Here is an 11,914-nt window from a genome sequence, read left to right on the forward strand (position 1 = left end):
AAGGAGGGAGCTCATTATGCAAACTAAAACAATAGCTACCAAAGGATCAGAGACATCTGTCAGCTTGTGACCTCAACCTAGCCTCATGACAGAAGGTCTCACTTAGTTCCCAGTTTTGACAGTGCTCCCCTCTTCAATCAAACACACAATGAATGAGGACATGAAGAGTGAGGAATTTGTCTCAATCCTGTAACTCTAATCTAGCCTCATATACACTCCAAACACCTGCCAATTCACCAAGGTAAGGTGAGCATTAATGGAATATTATCCCAGATCCTCCTCTTTAGTTCCTGGACTGCTTCCTTTCCACTCTAGTCCCTGTGCATTCCTGAACTTTGCCTTCACCTTTCACTCGTGCTCCTCCTCCTATTCCCTGGACCTGATGTTTTTTTTCTGCTCCTGATTTTTGGCTCCTGCTCAAGGGCCCTCTCTTGGATTCATGCCCTACATCTGTCCTCTTCAATCCCTTGGTCCCTACTAACTTGATGACCACCTTTCCTGACTGCTTGATCCCCTACGAGTGGGGCACAAAGGCCTCAAAATGCTGTGCTCTATATACATCATGGGCTTTTAAGTTCTTTAGAAGAAACTCAAATGGAAAAGCACATGGTGACCAAGAGTGAGAGTTATGCAATTAGAAAAAGCCAAAAATCTGCCAAGAGACTCACAAAGCAATAAGTTACCTGCTGGGTTTCCCATGGTCCAGGGGCTGACAGTATCTCGTCAGTATCTCTAAGTTGGGTGGACTTAAGGATGGTGACTTATACTACAGAACTTCACAAGAGATTGAAACTTATAAATAAGAATGACAATTTATTACTTTACAAAGGAAATGTAACTATGGAAAGGACTAGATACTTGAGCCTTTTTGCCAATATGTTCTCTCCTTTATGGCAATTTCTAATTTTGGTTCATTTCATAAGATTATAAGGGTAAAGGCAATAAAATATATAGCTGAATTCAGGATGACTTTGCTAAACTAAACTGTTGAATGGCAGGCAGTGCCACCTTGTGATTGCTCCTAGCATCCATTTGTCAGCTGAGGTAAGAAAGGGCACACGCAGTGTAAGAAATGATGGTTTGGAGAGTCTTTGTGATATACAAAAGGGTGGTAGGTGTAGTGCAGTAAAGTCAAGAATGACCTCTACTTCTATTGCATTGAATTACATTTCTTTATATCTCTTAATGCCCTTACCTAGGTAAAGTCATGCTGCCCTCAGAACCATTTTGTCTTTCTGTGCTGACAGCACATCTCTGAGCAGTGACTGCACTATGCTCACACCTCAGAGGGGAAATTTATTTCCAAGTGCTTGGAGGATAATTTTCCACCTCCCCTGTTTACAGATCACCTGGCTTCCTCCTCATATAAGAGCCCAGGAAGTGGACGCCAGGCCAGCACTTTTGTGTTGCCATTGGATGCAACCATCCCACCCCTAAAGGAGGCTGTACCTTGCCAAGCCCCCTTCTTCCAGGGTCTTTTGAATAATCCATGTGGTTCCACTCTGCCATCTCCCACCCCCCAACTACTCCCAGAGACTGCCAGAGACCGGCTTCCCTCTGGGGAATATTTCCAGGTCTTATTTCCCTTGCTTCATTTTGGATAGTTGAATTACCTGGCTCATCCCCATCATGATTTTCCAAAAGGTGCCTAGCTACCTGCTGCATAGCCACAGCCTGCCTTGTGCTTGGGGATCCAGTTCTATTCAGACTTTGAGTGGCACATCTAAAACTGGACTGAATCTCTCTGCCAGTGTTTAGCCTTTGATTATCTACCCCCAAAAGAAAGTCTGGCTCTGACCTGCTCCCAGTGTGTGTCCCTGATAGCTTCTCTCCAGCTCTCTCCCCTACTTCTCCAGGCATGCCATGGGGCCAGGGTCACCCAGTGGGCCACCCCAAACCCTTGCTGGGGAAAACTCTGTCCAGCCCCAGAAACAAAAATAAATTGGCCTTCAAGCCAATCTGACCTAGTATCTAAACAGATGCAGCCTCATCTCATATAGCATGGTGCTCAGAGGCTGAGTTTAGTGTCACAGGGAGGGACACATGCATTATCCCTGTCACAGAAAACAGACACCCTCTCATAGAGGAGCATGAGAGTGCCATTCTTGCATGAGTCATTACTAGCCTTAATGGATGTAATATACTCAATCGTTCTTTAGTTTAACAATTTTTCCCCATAATTGGATAAACAATGAACAAGAAAACTGATGAATAATGGGAATTTGGGGCATTGTAGAGGAATATGAGGAGGAAATTATGCTGAGTTTTAATGCATTCAAATTCTACATTAATTTATCTCTTCTATCCACAGGTTTCTGAGCAGTCATGCATACTTTATTTAATTTACTTCCCATAAATGTATTCTGTAATGCAGGAAATTTTCTGACAGAGGTTCTCTGTATTATCTGGCTCCCCTGGCTTATCTCTTACCACCCCCATTTCAAATTCCATGCCCAGCAACACTAAATGCCACTTATTGTCTCAGATATGCTGTGCTCTACCTCACTTCTGACTCCCGTCTTGTTATGCCTGAAACAACCCCCTTCACTGCTCCCTTCCTCCATCCATTAATTTATTCATTTTTCCTAGTCTTTTACTTTCCTACTGGGTGGTTGGAAGGTGCTGCTAAACTTCCTGTCCAGGTAGGATGCCCCTTTTATGTGCTTTCATAGCCAGAGCTTCCCAGGGTACCCACCCACAGTGTGCTAAAATATCACTGAAAACCTAGCTCCTTGTGTAACTGAGGAGCTGTCGAGTGGTTCCATGGCTCCTCAAGCAAACAGCACTCTTGAGTGGAGCATTTTCTGAAAAAAAAAATTAAAAAACAATCCTCTTTCACAGACATATTTCTGCTGAGTGTTTTTGCAGCATGCATATGCAGTGGCAGTCAGGTCAACAAATTCAGAAACTGAATAATATATAGTTTATAGTTTAATATATAGTGATGCTTACAGTGAACAAGTAAGTGATTTATTCTATTATCTAATTTTTAAGCTTGTATCCTGCTAGGGTCATTTCAGAGCTTTCCTTGAATGCCAGGAACTAACAACAGCAATCAAAGAAGAGCTCCAAGCCAAAGCCTAGGAGACTCCCTGTTCCTTTCTGTGCCTGCCTCTTATCTCAACGTCCCCTCTTCCCTAGGAAACAGTTCTTCACAGTCCCTGCCACTGCCTTGTACATCCTACAGCCATCGATCCCTTGTCCCAGGGATTGCTCTTCCACAGCGTTCTGTAGGAGAGCTCAGCAAGTGGCCTTCAACACACTGGCAGGGCAAATTCTGGGACAGCAAGCCCCTCCAGCCACCACCAGGCAGATGGGGCCAGACATAGGTGCTCCCAGTATGTTCATGAGGGTTATTCTGCTCCCTCTGGAAACGGGATCCACACTAGGAACACAATGGCTAGGTGGGGTGGGGAAGAGGCCAACCAAGGTACCATGAGATCCTACTGTTTTGTTTGTTTGTTTGTCTGTTTTTGCTGCAAAAATCTTCACTGTTTACACTTGCTTCCTAGCTTATTGGAGGGCTGCAAGGTGGTTGGTTAAAAACCTTCCTCCTGCAAGAGGGAGGCACACAGGCAGAAGCCTGGATGTCAGGGGAATGCAGAGGGGACCGCCCCCAAAGGCCTCTGGGCTCCGGAGGCTCCTAGTTGCGCTTGAGGGTGAGCCTTCCAAAGAGACACTCACCCAGTGCAGCCTGTGGGCCTCTGGAGGTTGGGCAGGCAGGGCAGGTTGTCCCCCATCTTCTTGATAAGTTTTACTTCCTTGTCTAGGAAACAGCTCTCCAGGAAGTCACAGAGATGGGGGTCTGTGTCGGCAGAAGCCGGGGCATGCAGCCCCGACAGAGCCTGGTCCAGGCTCTTCTCCAGGACTGGGGCGGCTCCGATGGCTCCTACAGTTTTACCCCACTCGTCCTGGGACGGCTTCTGCATGTCCTGGAAGAGAGCACTCACTGGTTTTGCATCCTCAAGAGAGCAAAACAAGCCCTTGTGTTTCTTCTTTCTGGGCCACATCATCTCGGTAGAAATAGAAGCCCAGAGAGAGAGGTGATGCAGGTGGACCAGGCAGTTAATGGAAGCCTCCACTTCAGTGGAATAATTTTCTCAGATCTTGGAGCTCATGGTTGGTAGACAATGAGGAGCTAACCACATTGTTTCTGCCCATTCCTGCTGGTTGTTCAAAGCTTCTGTTGGGGAATGGAGCCCTGAACATCTCAATCTGCCATCTTGATTGGGACAGGCTCTCTTAAGGTCTCTGTTATCTAATTTTTTAAAAAAATTAATATTCCTTCCAGGAATTATTCGAGTGTGGAAACCCAAAAGCAAACTTGGGAAATAATGATTTTTTAAAAAAGTGAAAAGTAAAAATCTTTGCAAAATTTTTCAGAACTCTGACTTGCTTCAGTCAATAGAAGTGAATTAGAAAGTGATTCTGTCCCTAAATACAGTTTTTATTAATAGAAAATTTATCTCACTCAAAAAATTCTGTATCATTTGGCATACTTACTTACATAGTCAAAGTGTAAAGTTGTGAATGGGAGTGGAAGAAGTACATGGGGGTTTTCACTTATATTTTTATTGTTTTATTTTTTTAAAGGTGTGATGGATGCATAGGTGTTTGTTACATTATTATTCTTTAAAAAGAGTTAAATCAGGTTTTCCCTACCCCTGACTGAATAAATTTAAAGCAGAGCCAAATTAATAGGCTCCCTAGGAAGCACGCATCTTGTTCTCACCATGCCCACCGCACTTGGTAATTTCCTCTCCTAGTACTGATCACACTGGATTGTACTTTAATTACCTGTGTGCTTGTCTGTAGGTCCAAGTAGACTGTTAACTCTTGAACTCAGGGATGGCTTTTCCTTCACTGTAGTATCCCTAGTCCCAAGTCCATTGTTAACTCAGAATTGGTGCTCTATAAATATTTGCTGAATGGATGGGTGGATGGACATAGGGTAGAGTGATGCCCTCAAAGCAGTCAGCTAAGTAGTGCCAAAATTCCAGCCCATAGGTTTCTGCCATTGATGACTTCCCTCATCCTTTTTCCTTTTACAAAAAAAGAAAAAAAAAAATCTCAAGGGGCAGATAATCAAACAGCAAAGCCTCATCCACAGCTGTAATTTCCTAGGGAGGAGCTCTCCTGAGAGACTCATAGAAACTTAGGTAACTCTGGTAAGCAATTTTGGGGGGGAGGGGAAGGGAAGAAATAGAGAAATAGCCCCACTTATTTATTATTTACCATGTGCCAGGAACTGCTAGGCACTTTCACATATAATATGCTCATTTAATCCTCACAACAATATTGTAAGGTATTACTATCCTCATGTATGCAGATGAGAAAACAGAGCCTCAGAGAGATGGACTGTGGACCTTGCTAAGGTGACACACACAGTAAGAGGTGGAGCTCAGGCTTGCACTCATGTCTGTCTGACGCCAAAGCCCGTGCCTGCTCCTTCTACCACCACTCCACTGCAGTACAGAATGCTTACAGACATACAATGTTTTAACCTGAAAGGAACCTTAGAGTTTGTCCATATAATCCATTTTTTGTTCTTCAAATAAATTTATTTTTTTTAAATAAAAGCTTTGGAACATTTCTGTTGCCAATGAGGATTTTGCAAATCAAGATTTTTGCCAAGAGAAACAAGGAATGCTCAATTAGCCTTTGTCTGTAATTAATCAAGCAATTCTTAAAGTTAGCTGGGAGTCTGTTTGGCTATATTGAATGAGTGAGGCATGCTTTGCTATTTTACATATCTGGGGCATGAATTCTGGCTTGAGTTTCCATAGTATAGAAATTTGTGTGTTCATCTCCAAGTGTAGTTCACTGGCCTAGTTCCCCACTACTTCTGTTGCCAGGTTAACTCATTTACTTATTAACTAACATTTATTGCACATTCGTTATTTGTCAGGGTGAGGCATTTTATATGAATCACCTCATTTAATCCTAACCATGACCCTATGAGGAAAGTATTATAATTATCATCATTTTATTTTTAGGAACAAAGTAAGTTGTTCACAGAGACCATAATTGGTGGACCTGGATGGGGACCCAGGTCAGTGTGAATCCAGAGCCAGTGTTTTTACTGCATCCTATGTGCCTGTCTCACAGATAACGTTGCAGTCTCGATGTCATGACACACATGCATTCACGCATTGCACACTGAACAGTTTGCGTTATTGCCACCTGCTGGTGAGCATTTCCTGGTAATCTGGATTGCATATAACAGGTTGATTGTTGTTTGTTTGTTTGTTTGTTTTTTTGTCAGTAATAGAGCTACACTTTATGGAACTATCAAGCATATCTCCAGAATCATAAATCCCTGTCATAATTAGAAGGGATTTCTTTGTCTGGATTTTTGAAGTCTTTCCTTAGAAAGAGCCCCCCTCCTGTTGAGTAAATGGAGGGTGTTCTTTCTGTTTTCAACAACAGTCTTGAAAAAAGTGAAGACAAATCCTCTAATGTCGGTGGCTGTTACCAGAATGGAAACAGCATGGACAAGTTGAGGCTACTTTTGGAGGACATTAGTGCATAGGAGTAATTTGGTGAGATTATATCGTGCCTAGAACTTTGCCACCACATATTATTTATTTGTTTTTAAATTAAGGGGATTTATTTCTTAGGCAACACAAATATAAGCAGTTGGTAGAAAACACCCTCAGGACTGAAACTAGAGAAGCAGTGTGATATAATGGAAACAGCTGCTTGAGAAATTTCACGAAGCTCTGTTTATGATCACCTCCTTTTGGGAGACGAAGAAAGAAAAGCAGATGTCAGCCTGTGGAATATTTTACAGAAACAAGTTTATGATTATGTCACTTTGAAGAGGGGGAGAAGTGAAAGATATACTTAATGTCTAGTGTGGAATGTAAGATGAATCAGGGATAATTTGGCATTGGTTAGCAGGCCCTGGCCAAAGGGACTATTGAGCCAATACTAATAGTCCTGGCCCTGCTCATAAGGACAGGCATGTGTGTGTTTTGTGTGTGTGTGTTGTGTGTGTTAGTGTGTGTATTGCTGTGTGTGTTAGTGTGTTAGGCCCTTAGTGAAGACGTCCCTGGTCAGAGGTGGGTTTTTTTTACAGTGATATCTGTCAAGTTGTGACTTGACCCTTTACAACTTCTCTCATAGAAAAGCAACCAAGAGCAGGGGCTTATTATCAGTCCAGATGTGGTATAAAAGGGTAATGTTGCATTCATCCTGTAGAAGAATATCCAGACTGTGAGGGTATCCTTGCAGCCAAGGATCATACGAGAAGTGGGGGACAGATTGTGGTATCAAGTATTTCCTATCATGTCTCCCTTAGCCTGCCACACCCATTGAGTGAGTCTCTTTCCCTCTTTTTATAATGCCTGTTGTGCAAAGCTTGATCAGACCTTACTGTGTGGGTTGGCTGAGGAGGATTTTACTGATATCTATTTTCTTCTGCAAAAAATACTTCAAGCTAATTCAGAGATGCCATTTGCAATACAGCACCAGAGAAATCAGGAGATTCAAACCTTCTGACTCTGCTGTGTGACCCTGAGAACCACATCACTTAAATTCTCTGGGTCTCAGATGTTTTACTAGCAAAAGACATGGATTGGTTAAAAAGATGATTTCTAAGGTCCCTGTCAATGCTAAAATCTACAGCCCTACTTTCCTATTATTCATTTAAGGTTTTCTGGGTCTGTTCATATGTCATAAATCGATTTTCAATTGCTAAGGATGAAACTCGGTAAAAGATGGTAATTGGGTTGTGGTGGAGAAGGTGAGTCCCCAGTGCACGGTTTCTCTTTGGAAGATTTCCTCACCTCATTCCACATTGCCTAGCAACAAAGAAGTCTCTACATTCTGTAAGCTAAGCCTTGACAAATATGTACCTATCTCCTCAAAAGGAATATTTGTGGAGGATTCCTGAGGTAGTTCCTTTGTTATAACATTTCTTTAAAATGCAGTATTTATTAAACAGTCTCATCACCTTAGACAATCATTTAGATCATAATGATGCTGAATGGAACCTAACATTTAATCACTTATCTCACTTCATTATAACTGATCTGTTTTCAAATCTGCTTTGCCAACTTGATATCTTGAAGGTAGATATCAAGTTTTATTTACCTTCCAGTTCCCTACTGCATTCTTTACTATATAGCATTCTGGCTCAATAGTTATCTTCCACATAATAAAAGATAATTAATGCATCAGTATCATTCCATAAGTTACAATTCAGACTTGGGCTTGATTTAAGAACACAGTACTGTGGAATTCAAATGCGTTTCACCTGGAAAGCCTTCTCTCTCTCATCTTCCACCCCACCTCCACTCCAAAACACACTTAGTGGTGATGGGAGGGGTAGATTTGGAAAAGGCTCCCCCAGATGATTATATGTACTTCCCATCGTCTTGAAGGAAAAAAAAAAGAAACACAGACTCAAAAATGGCACCTTACCCAGGCATTCTCTCTTGTGGGCTCTGGGCTCTGAATTTCCTAGGCTGCTCACAGACCCTGAAGTGATGTATGAGACCATGGTGAGTAGGGGTGGGGTGGAGATATTTTCCAACTATGTAAGCCTGCATGGGGGCAAGAAAGAGGGAAAATAAAATGCCCTTCTCTGAATGCCTGCTCTCCTTCTCACAGAAAAAGGAAACCTTACATGTCCAAACCAAGGTCTCAGGCACCAAGAATGAGCATGCTTTTAAGGCCAGTTTGTTGATGCAGCTGACAGATATTCTGAGAGGAAAAAGGGGAGTAGGGGATTATTTCATATAAAAACAAATCTTACCAGCCTGCCTTTCAAATATTCAGTTAATATAGAGATTTTCACAAAGAAACCTTGCCAGAGGAGAAAATTTTGAATATTTGGAAATAGGAAGCAAAAGCAATGAAACTATGTGAAGGAGAAACATTTGGATTAAGTATTATCTGGAAACAAACTAGAACATCAATTAAATTTATGGAAATTTGAGATCTTTAGCTCAGGTAGCAGCTCCTCAAAGTGCTTTCCCTGGCCTTCAGTCACTTTCCCTAATTCATGTCACCCCACTGTGTGTTGTATTGCCCTGTTTCATCTTTTTCACAGCATGTATCAGCTGGTATTATCCTGTATATTTGTTTTCTGTAGAATGTCCTTAAGAGCAGTGTGCTGGTTTGGATATATTATGTCCCAATAAAAGCCATATTCTTTGATGCAATCTTATGGGGACAGATGTGTTAGAGTTGATTAGATTGGAACTTTTCAACTGAGTGTTTCCATGGAGATGTGACTCGATCAACTGTGGGCAAGACCTCTGATTGGATAATTTCCATGGAGGTGTTATCCTACCCATTCAGGGTGGGTCTGAATTAAATCACTGGAGTAAAAAGAGCCACACAGGCCAAATGCAGTGCAGCTGTGAGTGACATTTTGGAGAGCAACTGAGAGTGACATTTTGAAAAGGAGCTGCAGCTAAGAGAGTACAAAACACCCCAAGAGCAACATTTTGGAGAAGGCCATTTTGAAATGCAACCTGGGAGCAAGCGGATGCCAGCCACGTGCCTTCCGAGCTAACAGAGGTTTTCCAGACATCGACGGCCATTCTTCAGTGAAGATACCCTACTGTTGACACCTTAGCTTGGACACTTTTATGGCCTTAAGACTGTAGGTTTATAACCAAATAAACCCCCTTTATAAAAGCCAATCCATTTCTGGTGTTTTGCATAATGGCAGCATTAGCAGACTGGAACAAGAGGAATCCTCTCTGTCTTATTTCCTGCTGAGTCCCAGCTCCTTGACACAGAGAAGATGCTCAGAAATAATGGCTGAATTAATGACTTGATGAATATGGTGCATTGCCCATTGGAGATAGTTAATTAAAACTATTTTTCAAGTTGGAAAAATTGCCAAAAAAAAAGGCATCTGTCTGAAGCATCTGCATTTGAATTGTTTTTCTCTGTTGAGGATTTGCCTCAAGAGAATGGGTAGGCATTTGCAGGGTACCTTAGTGTAGTGGTTAAGAGCACGTATTCTGGAGTCAGACTACTGGATGTAGAACTCAGACAAGTGCCCACTAAATATCTATTGAATGAAAGTTTCAAGATTCATTTCAAGTTTGTGTTTGCAGCATTAACGACATACTGATTTTTTTTTATTAAATTAAGTTTTATTGAAATACATTCACACACCATACAATCATCCATGGTATACAATCCACTGTCCACAGTATGATAACATAGTTATGCGTTCATCACCACAATCTATCTCTGAACGTTTTCCTTACATCAGAAAGAACCAGAACAAGAATAAAAAATAAAAGTGAAAAAAGAACACCCAAATCATTCCCCCCATCCCACCCCATTTGTCCTTTAGTTTTTATCCCCATTTTTCTACTCATCCATATACTAGATAGAGGGGGTGTGATCCACAAGGTCTTCACAATCACACTGTCACCCCTTGTAATCTACATTATTATATAATTGTCTTCAGGAGTCCAGACTGCTGGGTTGGAGTTTGGTAGTTTCAGGTATTTACTTCTAGCTATTCCAGTACATTAAAACCTAAGAGGTATTATCTATATAGTGCATAAGAATGTCCACCAGAGTGACCTCTCGACTCCATTTGAAATCTCTCAGCCATTGAAACTATTTCGTCTCATTTTGCACCCCCCTTTTGGTCAAGAAGATACTCTCAGTCCCACGATGCCGGGTCCACATTCATCCCTGGGAGTCATATCCTGCATTGCCAGGGAGATTTACAACCCTGGGAGTCGGGTCCCACGTAGTGGGGAGGGCAGCAAGTTCACCTGTCGAGATGGCTCAGTTAGAGAGAGAGAGGGCCACATCTGAGCAACAAAGAGGTACTCAGGGGTAGACTCTTAGGCACAATTACATGAAAGTCTAGACTCTCCTTTGCAGTAGCGAGCTTCATAAGGGCAAGTCCCATGATCAAGGGCTCAGCACATCAAACCGCCAGTCCCAATGTTTGTGACAACATCAACACCAGTCCAGGTGAGGAAGACATACTGATTTTGAAACACTGATATAGTGGACCCAGAATGTAGCGGAAGAATAAGATATGAGATTCTTAATATATTATTTTTACTTCTATGAAAACCATGCTTAAGGAATGCTGATATTTACTGAACTTAAAAAAAAAATGTTTTCCTCTGCTTTTCATGAAAATGTAAAGCTATTAAAGTCTTCAAGAAATCAAATATGGCACATAATTTTGTTCTCTTGGTGGTGTTCAGCAACAGCACAGAAACTGGAGTCAAAAGATGTTAATTCTGGTCTAAGCTTTGCCACTTACTAACTTGAGAAAAGCACTTAAGCTCTGTGAATCTCATTTCCTTTATCTGTTAAAAATTAAAAAGGCAATAATGTAATACCAACTTTCCTGCCCCTCCCAGGGTGGGTGTTAGACTCCAAGGATACAACCCATGAGTAAGTGCTTAGTATATAATTAAGGGTTGTAAGAATGTTAGCTGTTTCTTATGTTGATGAAGGAAAGACGTAAGCTTATTATGACTTTGTGAATGGTGGAGAATATAATTTTATTTCAGTGTTTATAGCCAAGCCTTCAACTGCCTGTCCTAGCAACGCTGTTTGACTTCAACATCAAATAAAGTAGTAAATGTGTGAAATAATGAGAGTAGAAGTTATGGGGCTATTCCTGTGCTAATTGGGCCAGATCTCAGCAGTGCGTTTATCAGAAATATAGCAGCTAATTATATGGTTTCTTATCTATTATAAGAGACACTAAAATGGAAAATTATCTCCTGATCCCTCCTTCTTATTGTCATTAACATTCAAATATCTAGACCTTTGCTTACTCCACCCTCTGTCCGCCCTCTCTCTCCATCCTCTCTCTCTCAGCTCTTTTCTTTTCAAAAATCCTAATTTCCTCATGAAAACTTTCCATTTCCTGAACCACTAACCCTCATAGTTTAGAAGGAAATTG

This window comes from Choloepus didactylus, chromosome 8 (genome assembly GCF_015220235.1).
Source record: "Choloepus didactylus isolate mChoDid1 chromosome 8, mChoDid1.pri, whole genome shotgun sequence".
Lineage (NCBI taxonomy): Eukaryota > Metazoa > Chordata > Mammalia > Pilosa > Megalonychidae > Choloepus > Choloepus didactylus.